The sequence below is a fragment of the Neolamprologus multifasciatus genome, chromosome 5 (assembly GCF_963576455.1).
Source record: "Neolamprologus multifasciatus chromosome 5, fNeoMul1.2, whole genome shotgun sequence".
NCBI classification, from domain to species: domain Eukaryota; kingdom Metazoa; phylum Chordata; class Actinopteri; order Cichliformes; family Cichlidae; genus Neolamprologus; species Neolamprologus multifasciatus.
The window spans coordinates 31,902,066-31,915,253 of NC_140443.1; the positions used below are offsets into that span (position 1 = coordinate 31,902,066).

At 42.4% G+C, this 13,188-nt stretch overlaps 1 protein-coding gene across 7 annotated transcripts in view; it reads left to right on the plus strand.

The window, feature by feature from the left end:
- The window catches only part of chl1b (cell adhesion molecule L1-like b), a 72,464-nt gene that overhangs the window by 23,214 nt on the left and 36,062 nt on the right, over window positions 1-13,188 (plus strand). The window contains exon 2 of one of the 7 annotated variants that reach the window (XM_085160246.1): window positions 12,649-12,809. The exons of the other annotated variants lie outside the window; for them this stretch is intronic. The gene's annotated coding sequence lies outside the window, so the exon portion shown is untranslated. The remainder of the gene's footprint in view (window positions 1-12,648; window positions 12,810-13,188) is intronic. 7 annotated transcript variants of the gene reach the window in all.

Sequence of the window (13,188 nt, forward strand, 5' to 3'; positions counted from 1 at the left end):
ACTTTGCCTCAGCTGCAGGATGTCTGCGGGTGCAGACAGAGCAATGAGAGGTACACACAGCAGCAAGCTTGACTTGGATGATATCTGCAGGGTAAGCGATGGGGAGCCTACAGCAAACAAACATTTTGGTTTCCAACACCTTGGTTGCACATCACTGAAGACAAGCGCAGAGCCAGAGCTGTTAACGATCTCTCACTCAGTCAGCTACTGAAACTTTTGACTTCTTTTAGGTAGATCTTGTTGAATAAAGGTTCTCCTTTCATCATAGTGGCTCCAGCTGAATTATATTTTGGGCTTTTTGGAAGGAGCAAAAGTGCACGGCTGTAAAGAAGGGCGTACCAAACAAGTGCTTTGCAACAGAAAAGAATGAATCATTTTATGTCTGTTATCTTGTTTTCATAATTGCTGGAAGCCAAATTTGTAACTGAAATTAAAATGCAATTAACCACCCAGCCCCAGTATAATAAGCTCAACAGTTAATTTGGGGCTACCTACTGTATTATTAGTTAAACATGTTGATTGTTATGACTTTGAAATACACACTGTTGGTATCAACATTGGCTGATAGCAGACACATTTTTTCTTTGCATAGTTACTTTTAGTCTTCTGGTGAATCAAATAAATCTTTCTTATCAAAAACTGACATAACACAATAGATAAAGATCAGCCTCTGGCATCAGGAATGTTTTTATTTGCTATAATGCCAATATTGGATTGATACTACAGATACAGTAGATAATAATCTACTTGTGCAACTCCAATAAATATTTATGGTTATTTCCAGGCACTGTCAAAAGGCGTGGGTTCACCGGAATGAAGTTGTTCTGCAAATACTAATGACTATTTAATTAATTATTTGAATTAATTGAAACTGTTCGATATTCTTGAAACATAATGTTCAAGAATATCGGACATTATGTTTTGCACTGTTTGTTGTGCTTCCTTCCTTACTGTCTTATGCAGCTAGAGATGGAACAGACGTCGTGCACATTGTGTTCAGTAGGTGTGCTAATCAGGAATAGAGATCCCCTGATCACTGCCACAATCGCAGAGCGCACCATCTGTGATGCTCTGATGGCCGGCAGTCTGGCTGAGAGAGCTGGATAACAGTCTGGTACTGCCCCTCTCTCTCCTGTCCTCTCTGGCCTGCTCTCTGCTCTGCCTTAAGTCTCCTGCTGTATGACTTTTCTGTTTTACTTAACTGGAATGACCTGGAATCACTTATCACTGGCTTGCAGGCACTTCTTAAGCTATTACAATATAAAAAATGTAGTGCAATTAAAAAAACAAGAAAAAAAGTCACAGTATAAGTGAGGCCCCACCTCTGCTATTTAAAAAAGAAGATATTTCTTGATCAGTGTCTCTGTAGTGCACCGCACCAAATAAATCCGCTGTCACCACAGATCTGGAAATAATTGAGTGGGGCTTATTAAAGTGCCACAGATAATGGGGAATAATAAATAAATGTGGGTAATTTCATTGCTGGAATTTTGTCTGTTTTCCATTTGCAGTCACAGGTCGTAAACAGTACCAGTCACATCTCTGGCAATAACGCATGGCGTCTTGCTGAGTTCAAATACAGTCGCAACTTGTTTGTGACGCCATTCCCAGACTGTGACCTGAGATAAGCACAGAAGCATGTAGCCTGCTGCAGTAAGCCGCTACACAATGCATCAACCCAGGAAAACTTTCAATGCATATGTGATCAGTATAAAGATAGGGGCACCCGTTGCCATGGCAACCTATACGAAAACCCATACAAAAAGATGCGCTGGCTGTCACATTGATTCAGAGAATCTGCCGAGAATACAGAAGTTGGTATCAGCCAAAGGCAGGCTGGCCTGCGTCTATCTGGGAGTGCCAGGTTAGAGGCTTATTGACCGTTTTTGACAGACTGACTAACAGACGAGTTTTTGGTAAAGTGGGCTGTGGGCCCAAAGTTCAATTAAAAGCCCCGCTCCGTGTGACGCAAGCACATTTGCCAAATGGTGAGAAAAGTGCAAATCGGTCTTCGTGCTTTCTCAGCAATCTCCTTGTCCTTCAGGGATATTGATGTCTCTGCCTTAACTCATTTTTTTCAAAACTCCATTTAGCGCTTCAGCATTTATCATATCCAGTCAGTTCGAAGGTAATTTCTAGGTACCAATAAGCACCTGCTTTGCAAACCCATAGCTACATTTTGAGGTTTTAGCGGGGCTATGAACGGTAAGTGTAACCACCTGCATTTTTCTCCTGCTCTCAGAGCAGCTGATGGGGGAGCGATGTGGTTCTGGTTTTAAATGTTCCTGCTTTCCTCTCTTTCAACCTTGCTCATCAGGCAGCATGTAAAGAGAGCTGCATTTTAAATCTGGAGACATGACACGGCTGTAGTCTTTCATCATGTACTGGTCAGATAGCATTTAGCGATTGCTGTTTGAAGCAGATAAGAGATGAGTCATAGATTAAAGCACTGGTAAACGCTAACTGCTAGAAGACAGCGGATTATCTCATTTTAAATTCAATTTGTGAATGAGTCCCTCCCTTATGAAGTGGGAGCGATTGACAAGCGACACATCAGCACGGTGAAGGCAGAAAATAAGCCAGCTATATTTATGAGAGTTTACTGAGTGGCTGATGTGCGTACACTTTCTCCTCAGCTCGGTTCACAATGTGAATAAATGTTTGCCTTCTTGCCTCCGTCCAAATCAGTGAATCAACTGAGCTCAAAGTGTGAATGAGCGGCAGAGAGAAAGGGGAAGAGGCTTTCCCCGGGGCAGTGCCCGGGACAATGTCAGGTTTGTCTGGCCCGAGTGCATGAACACTAAGCTTTTCGGAACTGGCAGCTCGCCCCGGTACCTACCCATCTCACACAGCTTCCAGAGCTGCCCAGCCCCGGAGCACTAAGCATTTGTGCAAAGTTCATAAGGCTTCCCTCTGTTTGTGTGGCCATAATGGAAGCTCCATCCTGTTGTAGCTCAAAGAGTGTTAAGGGGCTCTGAGGGCCTGGAGCTGGCGTTGCAAAGGCGTGTGAGTGTTCTCAGTTACTGACTTTGGCTGGCTGCACTCATTATGAAAAGACTAGTGTCCCCCTGTAACCCCCCCTCCAAGTGGTAGTTCTGAATCTCAAGCTCCAGCATAAGCATTTCCTTCATCAGGTTTGCATTTTAAAAGCAGTTTGCTGAATAAAGACCTCAAACTAGTTTTAAAAACCAAACAAAAAATACCTCTGCCACCTCTGCCACAAAGTAAAGAACGCTCTGGACTAAAATATTCAGTAACTAATGGATGTAAGTGAATGGTAAATGGACTGGTTCTATTCTATTCACTCTACATGTCTCATTCACCCATGCATTTCTTTCTGTGTCCAAGTACTTTATGTATAATATTCATCACATGTGCGTAATTGATTTCTTATTTATTTATGTCTTTTTTTAATTGCAACAGGCCAATAAGATACATTAGCTAGTTTCTAGCGTTCATGTACAAAAAAAATCCCCTGGCCTTAAAGCCCGGTGGGGGTCAGCTTAGGCCAGGCAGGCCACTGGACTAGTAATACACATGCACAAACCCCTGCTGTATCTGCTCCACCTTATACTTGTATACAATCCTCACGAGTGATAACAACCTTGTCATTTTTTTTTTTTTTTTTTTTTTTTTTTTTTTTTTTTTTTCTTTTTTTTTTTTTTTCTTCCTTTTTTTTTTTTCTCGCCTGTCCCATTTGGTTCTTTAGCCGTCAGAATTGTTGTCTGAAGACCAACAAGGATACCCAATGGATTTATTTTGCCAAATGGATCATCATGGCATTGCCGTATTGGTCCATTTGATCGACCTTTGTTTTTATTATTTATTTATTTTATTTTCAGTTGTTACAGACGGGACAGACATGAGTGAGGGATAGGAAAGGGAGAAAGAAAGAGGAAGGAAAAGAAAAACAGAAGGGGAGAGGGACAGTGAGAAAGGGGGGAAGAAAAAATATCTCCGGGATCACCTGTTGAGAGAAAAAGAATAGAAAACAAGCAAAAAAACAAAACAAAACAATGCAACATACTATACACAACACCATCGCATTAATCTAGCTAAGTGAAAACAGCAGTAAATACTAAATATTGAATGTTGTTGTGCAGCACGCAGGACAGACAGCGCACAATGTGCTTTGAAGTAGCAGCCAAGAAAGGTGTGATTTAAGTCTACGAATAGTGAACACCCATGTGCACACCTGTGTGGATCGGCGCGCTTGTATTCAAATGGTTTCCCCATGTAATGGTCTGCTAGAGGATGTAGAGAGCCATAGCCCCGTCCCCCAGGGCATGAAGCAGGCATGGAGGAGATCCAGGCCCCAGACATCCAGAGGCCCCAGAGTGCAAGAGCCCAAGGAGGACCACCGGAGGGGCATCCGTGCCACCTTCATGGGAAGGGCTGAGGATCCCCAGATGAGGGGTCACCCAGTAGCCACCGGGCAGAAGCTAGAGGGGGCTGCACCGGCGTGCCCGCCGGCTCTGCCGGCAGCCAGCTGTGCCAGAGTGAACCGAGCCGCAGGCACAGAGGCCGGAGGCCCGAGGGCCCCCCGCGCCCCGGAAGAGGCCTGACCGAGCAGCAGGCGCCAGGCCCCGCCAAGTAGTCACCGGGAGTGAGCTGGTACATACCTGAGCGCCCAGCCCCGGACACCAAGAACCACCAACGCACCGACCCCTGAGGGCATCAGTCACCGGCAGGGAGTGTGGTGAGGGGAGATAGGCCTCCACACTTTGGAGGGCCTTGGAGTTCCCAGAGAGGTGAAGTCTAAGACCCAACCTGACATATAGACACAGACAAACAGGCACACACAGACACAGACATGCATTCCCACCCTCATGCACACATATACAAACACTCAGCACTCACCCAACGCAGGAATAAACGTAAATGGACATGTACACACAATCACACTCCCCAAACATACTCTATATCCCGGGTCCAGGTATCCTCACCCCCAGAGATGGAAACGGCACCCAGACCCAAGAGATGTTACCCTTCCCTCCGGGGTGGAGGCAAGCAGACCGCCCCAGGCTCCGCAGCAGCAGGGAGGCCAATCGGACAGCCAGCATCTCTTCCCAGCCCCCCCGCCCCGATGGCTAGCAGAGAACAGGGGTGTGTTAAGACCCCATACCTCCCTCCTCCCGCTCAAGTGTAGTGTTGCTGCGTGTTGCTCTAAAGTGTATTTAAAACAAGGGAGAGCATGGTGCTGCTGCCAGAGAGCAGCAGGTGATAGCACGGCCCCTCCCGAGAACCCTCAATGTCTACATGGATTTAAAATTGAGAGGTGGGCACCGGCGCCAGAGGCAGGTTTGAATACACAGACCGTCTACTGGACGCCGTTAACGTGCCCACCCTCAAGGCCCTATATATATATATATATATGTGTGTGTTATGAGAGTGTAAGTAATGTGGATGTCTAAGTTGTGAGATAAAATTGAGGCACAGGTGGCCAGAAGAGGACAGAGGGGGGGGGAATGTCTCCCCTGCACCCTGGTGACACACCCGCACCCCAAAGCCCTACCTGTGTGGGTGGGTGTGGTGGAGCGTGAAGAGGGAGGCAGACGGGGATGGGGAGGAAAAGAAGGGAGGGGAGGCAACCTTGTCATTAGCGTCATCAAGTTCTGTCAAGCAGCAATGCCTTTACCGTGGTTACGACCTGCATCAGCATAATTCAAGCATGACCCTCCTCCCCCCTTTCATTTTCAAGTCTTTGACTAAGGTCCACACCATACATCATCCAGACTGGGAGTCCTCCCTTCCCCCTTCATGTGTTATGAGAGAGAGAGAGAGAATGGTTTGGTGGAGGACTCTTATCAACAGTCTCAGCACTCTCTGCACACTATGATTTCCCCAGACGTGTCACCCACCTTCCACTCAAGTCTATCTGTATGGTCGTGAAGTTCCTGTTCACCAGTGTGAAACAATCAGGTCCACTTGAATTAAAGAGAAATTTAAAAAAAAAAGAAACCAGTGGCTTTTCCACTGCTTACTGTGGGGAGATAAGCCATGTGAGCGTGCTTTAAAAGCTCCAACAATGGCTAATGCTTGGCGACAATCTTTAGCGGTATTAACAATTAAGTAGATTGTCGTTGGCTGACAGAAGAAGATTGGAGCAAGAGCAAAGCTCAACAGATTTTCACACAGCGGGTGATCGGCACTCCCGCCCTGCTTACTGTTCATATTTTGTTCTTCAGCTGGCCATTGCAAATTAACACATTTTATCGAGCCTTCAGGTGCACACGTCTCTGCTCATGCTGAAGGGAGGTGGAGGGGCGAGATGGAACTTGCATTCCTCAACTCTCCTCTGAATAGCCTTTAGATCAGGCTTTGTGGGAATGATTGTCAGTGGCTTAATGAGTGCATTTGCCAAGCTGGAGGCTTTGGCAACATGTATGACTGCGGCGGCTCTGTGCGTGTTCACCACCGGCTTCTGTGACACAACAGTGGACTGGGCTCAGCACCCTCTGTGTTTTCGTTCTTCTTTTTCTGCCGTACTCAGAGTTTTCCTGTCATGCTTTCTTTTTATTGGAAATGTTATTACCTATAACGGAATTGTTACCCTTCCCATGGGCACCGGTGCCGGAAATCAAGTGAAAGCTTGTAAGTACCCTAGATAATATAAGGATGTCAGTAAAGCTGTTGCAGCACATTCAGGTTCATATTCTGGCCTTTCAGTGTGCAGGCTTCTACAAAAGCAAAGGCCATAAAGAAAAAACAACTGCTTTTTAATTCACGTTTTAAAATATTTAAAGGATAAAACAGACGCTGGTGCCTTTGGTTGCCTTCTTGCGTTTTCTAAATATAATACACTTTAGATAAAGAGCAGGCGATGTATCGTATGGAGGAAAACCAATCATTACAGTTACTTTCAATTTCAATTCAGTTCTATTTATATAGCACCAATTCACCAAACAGTCGCCTAAAGGTGCTTTTTATTGTATAGTAAAATCCCTGCAATAATAAGTCACAATCATTTACTTCCAAAAGATTTTCTCTTGTTTTTTTTATGCAATAGATTTTGAAATACTAAACCAATGCCAAATCTTCTCTGTGACTAATTACGTCGTGCTACAACTGTCACAAGAAAAATGAAATGTTAAAGAGTAAGTAATTGTTCCTTCTGGTCTCATTTAGTCAGATGTCTAATACATTAATGATTATTATCATATTTATTATGGGACTAAGTGCCCATAGTTTAAGTAATTGGAGACATATTACGTGACAAATTAAAAGTATTGTCTTGATATGTGTGAATTTGGCACTTTTTGTGTTTGTAAGGATTGTGTAACAATGTTTCTGTGTAGTTTTTACTATAAATCTAACTTGACCTTATGTTGACTAAATGAAACAACAAAATAGGACTATGAGACTCGACATAAAAAGTAAAAGTAAAAATAACGTGGAATAAAAAAGTCATTTTACCCCACTGAATGAATCAAGGCGATTAGGATGACTTTCCTTAAAGGTCATGTTTTTCTGGTGTTCACGGTTCATAGAAGAATGCTCAGGATTTACTCTGCTGACTGGAACAACAAAGATATTGATATATTTGATTCTGTTAAATAGAAGATGTAAGAAATAACCATATCTGTATTTACTCAATGTTTGGATGCTTAAATTGACTTTAGAAGAGTACATCTCCCTCTTTTCTCTCACACACACACAAATTAGTGTGCAAACACATACTGTCTTTCCAGATCCTCGCTAAGTGTGTTTAGTCTGACTCACAGTTGGAAACTAGATTGCATTTTGACAGTCTGGATCTACTCTGCAGTGATGAGAAGAGGCAGAGAGACATCATCATGATTTGGCATGAACTGGGACTTTATTTTGTCTCTTGGAGCAGCATGGATGGTACATTTGGATCACCGTTAAACTGAATCCTGGGCCGGTCTCAGTGTTTGACTGATTTCAGTAAATTAACTGTCACTCCTTGTTGCGGTCATGAAGACCACAGTGGCTAACAAGTCCATGTTCTTAAGGTGGAAGGCTCTCGCCTACATGTGTAGGTGTTTTCACAGTGGTAGCGGCTTAATATGTTTACAACAGACGATCCTTCTGTCAGTGCTCATCTATCCCTGTTTTTAAGCAGTCGTTTTATGACTTGTTATAATTAATGTTTTCACAGTGGCTTTGAAATAAACTCCAAATGGGCATTTACATCATTCTTGAACTTATAACAGGTGTATGGGTACATACACTGCACAGCACTACTGATTAGCGTAATTAGGCTATTGCCATTTTTCTTTGACATTTCTCTCCGACGTAGGGATTTAAAGCAGCAGCATGCAGTACACTCTGTCAGGATAATTTCCAAGGAACTCGCTAAACAAATCCAGACTCTATCCACATTCGTTCTTCTTCCTGTCCTTTTCTTCTTGCCAAGATACATTTACGTCAAACTTGCACGAAGCAATTAAGGTGTTGACTTTTCAGCTGACCTCAAGGTGCATCACTGCAGACCTCGCATTAGTTTTATGTACTCATCCACTCATCTACTCAAAGATAGCGTTCTTGGAAGCATCTCGATTTCATCGGTTAAGTGGTTTAAAAGAAGTGTGCCAAAGCAGGCTGTAATGAAACTGCACTGAATGTTTTGAACTGTTCCCTTTAAAGAAGAAGCTTCCTGTGTCTTGCTTCATGTCTAGATGTTTTGAGGTTGTTGAATTTGTACATTTGAGTAAAAAAAACCCTGGAAGCATTTCTTTAAACAACTGGAAACATGTTTTAGCCAATCCCTCATGTAGCTGTTTGAAAGTTGCTTTGATAGCTGACAGACTAGATTACTTTTTGATTTGCGTTTGTAGCTGGAGAGCAGCTAATATAAACACTGAGATTTTGCCTTGTTGTGTTTAAACACTGTAAATCTTTAGACTGTAGTTTTCACCGTCCCATTTGTCACAGGATAAACTCTGTTCGACCCTAATAAGCGACAGAGGGGCGAGGGAGTGAGGCCACACATCCGACAGATGTGTCAAAAAGCTTAGCCAGGGTAACACTGTCCAGATGCTCAGCTCTAGCACGAAACAGGAAATTCAAATGAGGAATTTCAGCAAGCAGAGAGCCTCTCATTTCACAGGCTGAAATGATCACTTGGACTGCATGTGTATGAGACACCTGAAGGGATTAAAAACCAAGTGCGAAAAGATATTTCTGGAAAAAAACAGGTTTTCCCAACACCTGTAGGGACATCCGAATTTCTTGGTTGTTGGCAGAAATAAATTGCTCACAGGGTCTGATGGAGGTAAGGATTTGGGATATGAGAGCCATCGATCATGTCCTGCTGTGGCAGAGTTTCATCTGGGGAAATTGCCAGCATCACTCAGACTACATGAATGAATGTGGAGTGGAGCACAAAATAATACTCCAGTGCCCGCAGTCCAACTTGCGAATTTCATCTCTTTGCCGGGCTACTCAGCGAGGATCACACACTAATGTGATTATTGTCCTGGGTAAGGGCCACTCCTGTGGGACTTCAAAGAGAGCAGATCAGAGAGAAAATGAAAAGAGCTGTAAGCTGTGATGCAGACAGGTGCAGTGCAAACCTTCCTTTAGCTTTAAACATATTAACAGGTTCAGAGTGAGGACTCTGAAAGCATGGCACATACATCCTGGATGATTTATTACCATGTCATGTGACATGCTTTGGCGATCCATCCAAGTGTTTTCATTAGGCATATGAATTATGCAACAGACGATAATTAAAACTCATAATTCAGAGCAGAAATAAGAGTTAGTGGCTACCATATATGACGAGGGTTTGTCTGTACACGTTTCAGTCCTGTTTCTTAATATTACACGTAGACCTTACTGACACACTGCTGAAGGGAAAGATGTTGTGTGCTTGTATTTATAAAGAATAGAGCAGAGACATTACTGACAAGATGACAACTTCTAGTGATTGAAGAGCTCTTCAGTTGTTTATGCTCTCTTTTGTTTAATGAACTTCAACATACATGCTCATACTTCCAGCTGGTCACATGATTGTGTTGCTGCAGTTGCAGATTCACTGCAGTGTGTAGTATATCTGCCTCTCTCAGGTAGTGAGAGTTCATGCAGGGTTACGAAGGCCTTTCCTCATTAGTTCATACACAACACAGAGGTCACAAACCCCTCAGCTCATCCGTACACCCACTCTATTTCCTTTACACTTGAGGATCTCTTCTCATTTCTCATCCACAGCCTCTTCCATCCTCATCCTGTCACCACAGCGCTCCCAGTGCTCACAGCATCCGAAGGCTAGAGATCCCTGAAATATTAATGGTGTGGTAATTGAACAGTCTTGCTTTCTGAAGTGCTGTAAAGCCAGATCTCAATTAGTCAAGCATGTTATCGCTTATTGCTTCCTATACTCATTTATCATCTTGTTTCTGTTTTCTTTTTTCTCATATTTTAATATCAGATGAATTGCATGGTCAAGCTTGTAGAAAACTACTGATAAGGATTATAATTGCCAAAAGGTTAGAATCCTATCTAAATTCAGACGAGTAAATGGGAAAGACAAAATGTCTAAACACAGGAAAATTAATTTTGACATAAAAGAAAAAGCAGTTTTATTTTTCCACCCTGATCCAGGCAGCGTGTGTGAATCGCATGCCAAATGAGCGACTGATTGGAGAAAAGAGGAACAAAATGGCTGGAAAAACAACTCATTACACACATCAGAAGCAAAGCAAGTCAATTGCAGCTTAGTGTTAATCAGCTGGTCCATTGTTTTAATTGTTCTTGAATGATCAAATGGGAATCAGAGTGGAGGCATTATCAAGACTATGAGAGGGGCGTGCGGAGCTGCTGTCTTCCCATCGCAGGTCTTTAGCACGAGGGATATTTTAATCCAGTCTGACAAGACGAGGATCTGCTTAATCCTATTACAGGCTTGCACATTAGACTACAGTAGACCCACACTTCTCTGCCTGTTGTCTTTGTGTGTGAAAGGAGCAGATGGTGCCAGCTCAAGGGCCTACTGTAGTGAACTTTGTATGGCCCTGCTTGGACCCCACCCTGTTACCAAACAACGTGTTCGCAAGTGTGAAGAATGCTCCCAAAACAACTTGCTAGTGTGCTATTTTTCCTTGAAATACTTCCTTACATTGTCTGATCCTTTTATATGATCTGTTAGTACATGTCTATGGCTTAAAGTTTGGGTGTTAAGCTAGAGCAGATGGCTAAACTATAGGAGTCAAGAAACCGATAGACACATCCTGCCAGTTGTACTGTGAAGGCGTGCCAGAATTGTTTCCTTAAGTAAAAGGCTGCGTAGTGATACAGTAAACAGTACTAGAGTGTGAAGAAAAGCAGTAAAGCTCTTGGAATCAACGCCAAGAAGTTAAAAGGCACTGAATTTATTCATGTAAAAATAAGGCCTTAATTTGAACTGACAGTTAATTTGTAAGTCAGTCTTTCAAATGTCTTAAAAATGCTAAAACGTGAGCAGTAGGATTTTAGGATTTTATTAGACGTAGCGATTCAGAATTTTAAAATCTTTTTTTCATTATGATTTCTTCAGTAATGATGGCAAATAGCAGTTAAATCCCCGCCTGCTCCACTCTGCATCTTGAAGGTACTTAGCGTTAAACTGCTGCTTAAGAGCCTGTTGGTATCTTTGAATATGATGAAAATGATGTGCATTTATTTTAACTGAGAACACATGCTGTGGGTGCACTCACAATGACGTGAAGAAGCACAAATTCAATCAAGGTGTTTATGAAGTATGCTGTATTTTGTGTGAAGTGTAAAATTGGGTACAGTGGAAAATATCGCAGTCCCCACATGTGAACACATTTTTACATGAAAGCCTATATCAGCAAAATTAAATTAGCTCACGAACAAGGATACATGTGTTGTTAGCGTATGTAAAATCTCACCACTAGATGTCAATAGTCAACTGCATAATCCTGTGGGACAAATAACTCTGGCTGCCGTTCATCTGTAGTGAGTGCAGTCAGCTGTTACCTCAGTTTGTGTTCACACCTATTTACTCTGGACAAGGCTGTAAAACCTTTTGAAAGGAGCCTGATACAAACCAGTGAAGCTCACTGTCGTGTGATGAAAGCTATACTGAGGCGAGTCGTTGAGGAACATTTCTGTCAGTTAGCTGCTGTTAACTGGCGTTAGTGTAAGTGTGTTTGATCTAACATTGTTGTACTTACACTTAGTTAATAGTGTCAGTTAATATATTCCATTACAATGTGATGGTGTAATCAAACTTTTTATCAGAGAGAATATATGATTTTTAGGACACTCAAGCCTACAATTAGATGGCACGATGTTAATATTAGCACACGTCTAATCTGCATACAATAACCGCCGTATTATTTGGAATAAATAAGCACATTTATGCATGTGTGTTAGAGCCTTTACTTTAATCTGGGAGATGACGCTTGAGGTGAGGAAGATGAATTTTTTTTTCTATTAAATAACCGCAAAAGTGACTGACAACACCTTTAAATCACAAGCATCAACTAGCTCAACAAATGCAAATGGGTGAACCTAACACAGAATAAATGATGTAGTTTTTGTTTTCTGTTTTTGTTGTTGTGAAGTTGGTCTTACATTTAATTCTGAGTGGCATTAAAAAAGAAGGAACACAGCACATTAGATAGAGCATATAATAGAAAAGCACATCTCTAAAAAAATCTATTTCTCTTTTCACAGTATGAGCTGATAGAACACTTCCCTCAAAGAAATAAAGGTTTAATCAACCGACAGAACACACGTCCTTGGAGTCAAAGAGAAAGGAGAGACGAGAGCTTTTTCCAGGAGTCTCTCAGGTTCACGGTAACCTTAAGTGTAAAGGACTGTCTGGGAGAAATAAGGTAAATAAGGTGTCTGGGATAAAACGGATGTAGCTACTGTGGCTATTTATGGCCCGGTTTGCATGCTCAGTGAATCAGACTGTTTAAAAATGGGGCTTACAAAGACAGGAACCTAAATTTATAACCTGGAACATTACCACCAAGCACTGCACAGAGAGACAAAGCACAGTCCCAGGCACCAGCAATTAGACTTGCAGGGTTTGGCTGTGGACAGTTGTTCAGGAATTTGTAGACTTTATTTTAGACTCTTACAAGTTGATGGTTGATTGCTGTTTTGTACATCACAATATAAATCAAGAATGTAATTAGTAGATCACTTGGAAGTCACAGGCCTTATCCCCACTTTTCTTTGCTAATAAAAAAGGCTGATTTATTTTTA